This window comes from Penaeus japonicus, unplaced genomic scaffold, assembly GCF_977035675.1.
Source record: "Penaeus japonicus unplaced genomic scaffold, GWHDUDI00000001_assembly GWHDUDI00000004, whole genome shotgun sequence".
Taxonomy (NCBI): Eukaryota; Metazoa; Arthropoda; class Malacostraca; order Decapoda; family Penaeidae; genus Penaeus; species Penaeus japonicus.
Window position 1 is genome coordinate 39,961,359 of NW_028234406.1, and position 5,000 is coordinate 39,966,358.

Here is a 5,000-nt window from a genome sequence, read left to right on the forward strand (position 1 = left end):
ACTTGCGGTTAGCCTGTACCGTGCCAACTGCATTCGTATGCCGATCCTGCAGGTAATGGAAAAGGGCTGGGGAAGTATACCAGTTATCGGCATGTACCTCATACCCCTTCCCAAACAAGTCCGCGGCGCCCATCAAGTCGACGACGGCCTTCATCGAGGCTGGAAGATCATCTTTGTCCCTATCCACGTAAATTCGGAAGGCACACACATACCCCTGAGTGGGGCCAATGCTCACGGTCAGCATGTACACCTTTACTCCAAAGCGCACGCGCTTGTCGGGGATGTACTGCACGGTCCGGAAACGCCCCTGGAACTTCCACAGACTCTCATTGACGGATATCCTCATAGGAGGGGTGTAGACTTCGACGAATTGAGAGTAGGTCAAGGATAAGGCATAACTTCCTGAGGCGGTCGTCCACAGAGGGAGCTCTTGTCATTGTCTGCGGGATTGTAGGCAGGGCCTACTGGGGTCAGTCGACCAGTAGTGCCTCAGTGAGGGCTTGGGGTTCAAGCCCATGACGAGCCGAACCCTAAGATAGGCCTTCAACTCGACTGCACTAACATCCTCCCATGCCTTCATATGGGAAGGCGGGGAAGCCGATCGCTGACGGAAATACCTGGAAAAAAAAAAACTATGTAGAATCTGATGCAGGACAGGTGGCATAATATAATGTCATATATACATCATTCAGCACAGGTGACTTACCAGTCTGTCTCATGGACAAATATCTCCAGGAGTTCGTCCATGACGAATTGGGAGAACACGACCGAACATTCGGAATTTCCGTCCAGGTCAGGAACACAGGACAGCCGGCAAAACCGAAACGCTTCGGCGCGTTCTCCTTTTTCCGCTACTTAAACCCTGGGGTTCCAGGAGCGTTCCGTTGCAACGCCCTTACCTGAAATGTGGACAGCGGTTCATCCTAGTTGAACGATGTGGACACGAATTCCACCATGGAATCCCTGCTGTCAAAACCTTAACGCCTCGGCGTGTTCTCCCTTTTCCGCCACTTGAACCCTGGGGTTCCAGGTTGTGGGTCCTGTTCGTCATCACTTGACGATAACCTAACGAAAACCTAACAATCAACGAAAAGCTTGCTAAAATTACAAAACCATGTGGATACTTTATATTTGGACACAGAATTGCAAACAACAGATATGGTATAGCATATGTACCTGAGGACAGGACAGGACTAGCGAGACGGCGTCGTTTCAGGCGCCCGGCCGATGCCGGGGGTCATCTGGATCCTCGCTGGAGGACCTAAAATTTACACTAAACAATGAAGTTCACACAAAAAAAAATAAAATAAAATGTAAATCACACATATCAACTTATAGATTTGCATGCACATTGAAATGAAAGGCAGGTGTACTTATCGGATGAAAGGTGGAAGAGCTAGTCTTCGTGAAACGTGACATTCCAGGGGTACAGAGTGAATGATTTATGGTACTCCTTTTGCCCCCTTTTATACAAATCATCAGCCAATCAGGTCACGCTGTTTTTCCGGCGTTCCTCGGATAATGCTGGAGGGCATGTGTTGTCATTTACCTCCTTTCCCCATCTCCCCTTTAGCTCACTCCCCCTCCCCTATCCCTCTTTCTCATTTGTCTTTCACATATTATACTATCTATCTCTCTCTCTCTCTCTCAAAGCACGTTACGTATCCATGACGTCAAAACACTAACACACATACGCATACATATTCTCTCATACCCTCAAGCAATGCTAGAGGGCATGTGACGTCATATAGCTTTTCTCTCCCTCTCTTTCTTTTTCTTATTTTTCACCTTTTTTCTTCCTCTGTTTCTTCTCTCCCTCTCTCTCCCCCCCCCACCCCTCTCTCTTAAAATACGTGATGCCTCAGAAAAATTAGGACAAGAAAACATGTCCCCGTCGTAGAGACTCGAAAAGTGATGACAAACAAACAAACAAACAAAAAACACGTCTCCCGTCGTTAACGGTTTACCAGGCGCATTAGTGGTACATGTGGTCATTATGCCGGACCCCTGTGAGGGCACTTCACTGGACGCGATACCAAGGCGACAGGAAGCAAATGCCATAATTTGTACAGTAAAAATGTGAATATTATTCTGATATTGGTATGGTGTTAAGTGTGATTGAGTGGTTTAAGTGGCTTATGGCTCACAGCAGTATTTGTATTTCATGCATTACAGTATTATTGTATTTCATTCATGTTAGTATTTTTGTATTTTATTCCCAATATCATCTTTGAATTTCATTCATGTTAATATTTTTGTATGTTATTCATAAAAGTATTTAAAATTTTACTCATTCTACTTAAAATTTCGAGTTTCCTTCAGCTTATGTACATTTTTATTCATTGTCTTGGTGTTGATTTTTTTATCTATAAGAATCTTTATACCTGTAATTCTTATGTACACCTGTCTTTTAGAAACTACTTTTCATAATAATAGTTTAATTTTGTTCGCGTTGGCTTCCCATGAAATTCAGTGTTTGGGTTGTGATCTGCTCAGTGACACAATGACACACTCACTCTGGTAACGAAGGATCATATCTTGCCAGACTTCAGGCCGTAATACTGAGGACTTGCCCTGTGGGCAGGAGGGTGTTGTTGAAGTCCCACCGCTTGAGACGAGCATGCCACCTGTAAAGTCAGTTTCTTAGCCATTGGACCTGGACCTGTTATCTTGTTTTACAAACTGTCATGCCAAGGCCCTCGAGGAGACTAGCTCTCGCTTGATTAGAGATCTCTCCACCTTGCATGGAGCAGTGGGTTTGAGACTACCAGATACAGATAGCAACAAACCTATCATTCCAGGTTCAGACTGAGGTTTTTCATTCTTGTTCAGGAAACACTCAACCACCCCTGATGTTTACTGACAGTATCCCCCTTGAACCTAAGGTGTGGCAGCAGCAGATGAGAGGTGGTGCCAGATTCACTTCTGGTGGAACAGCTGCTGCTGCAAATTGTGTACCCGACATCGCTTACCTTGTGCCACACAAAGCATGTTGCCATGCTCAGCACCTTCTGCTCTATGTTCGTGAAGAGGTTCCCACCGTTCACGGGGAGACACCAGCCTCTAAGCCTCACCAGCTCAACCGTAAAATTGCAGTTGAGTCTGTGACCCGCCCAGCTTCTGATGGGAACTTTATCAGGATGGCAAAGGGTTGTCCCCGTGGCTATACCCAGATGATCTTCCTTGGACCAGAATTCCAGTTTATTTTTAAATGGCAGGATTTTAAGACCTGCCTTTGTGTAAAGTTTAGAGGCACCTGTACCTCGGTTTGATTATTCAAAATGGTGTGAGTACCATCGCTCAGATACACACGACAATTCCAATTGCTGTGCTGCTCAATGTAGCAATATTACATATGTGATAAGTTTGACCATTCTGTCGATTTGGTCAATGCCAATAGGGTAGGGACAGCACAGCACCTGCTGGCAGGACAGGACAAGTGCAAACAATACCAATGCCACAAGGAGTGACAACAGATAGAACTTTTTGTTAATGGGAAGGTGCTTACTAGCTTCATCGACACCGGCAGTGAGGTGATGAGGTGAAGGATGAGATAGCTTTGAATCTTCTTAAGAATTGCAAAATATAATCAAATTGTTCCATTCAGGGAGTGTCTCGTTCTCTATCCACTCTCAGCTTGATGTTATCCAAAGAGTATGAGTGGCCAAAGGGCTTCACTTTCCTGGGGTTTTACTACTTGGGATGGACCTGCTACATTGTCTTGACATGCAACTAGTGGTTACTGGTGCTCCCACTAAAGCATATATGATTCTTAGTTGTACACACTATGAGATGACTTTCACGGGGAGCCTTCTTTTTATTGTGTTGAATTTCTGTCATGATTGATGACGCCAGGGTCTGACTGGCAGAAATCAGATGTCACACAGCCAACGAGGGGTCCTGTACATGCAGTAGCCAATGCCACCATTCTAACTAGGAGTTCTATGTTTGTACCAGTAGTGTTGCCACGGTCATTAGCAAACCCTCAGTTGATTTGTGTTGAGGGTGTCGCAAAGAAAGTTACTGTTCCAGGATCTGTATATTCTATGGTTAATCACAGTATAATAATTTGGGTTATCAACCCCTATGAACTCTCACTTGGGGTGACCAAGGGTACAGGCTTGGGTTTTGCACAGGAGTTAAAGCATCTGTTCTAGCAAGGCACATACTTGCTTACCTAGATGATGTAGTTGTGGCCAGTAGGACATTTAAGGAACGTCTTGAACACCTCTGGGAGATACTAGGCCTCCTTGCTTCAGCAGGTCTGCTTTAGTAAATGTGAATCCATTTACTTAGGTTTATTATTAGTGCTGATGGGGTGTTGCCTAACCAATTTAAAGTGGTAGCAATTAGGGAAATGAAACCTCTCAGAACGGTAAAAGGTGTCTGTAGGTTTCTTGGAGCAACAGGCTTCTTCCATATAAAAGATTATACCACGGTAGCACGTCCACTCACACAACTATTGAAAAAGGGTGCAAGCTTTAGGTGGATTTAGGAATGCCAAACCTCTTAACACAATCAAGGATGCTCTTCGCATCCTGTTTTACAGCTTCCAGACTTCTTGGTACCATTTAAAATCCATACATATGTTAGTGGTCAGGCTATGTATGCAGTTCTAGGCCACTAAGTCACTTATGTTTTTATCAGAAAAACTGTCTCCCAAGATGAACAGGTTTGCTCATGACTTGAGCCACTACCAATTTAATCACCTGCCTGATTTGTTGTCAAGGCCTACAGGGGATCCTCAACAACCCATAGTTCATTCTGACGCCTGCTCGGAAGCCCATTCTCCTAGTGATAGTGAAGAACCTGTGCAACAGGTTTCTCACAATCATCTGTCCAGGTACAAATGCCCAGGCTGATACTATTGCAGGTATGCCTGAATGTGATGGTTCCATGGATCTCATCACAGCAGATTCTATTTGGCTATGCATACAGCAACTTTAGAATTCTGTGTGCCTAAGTAGCTGGTACAACAGGCACTTAAGTTGACACACCTA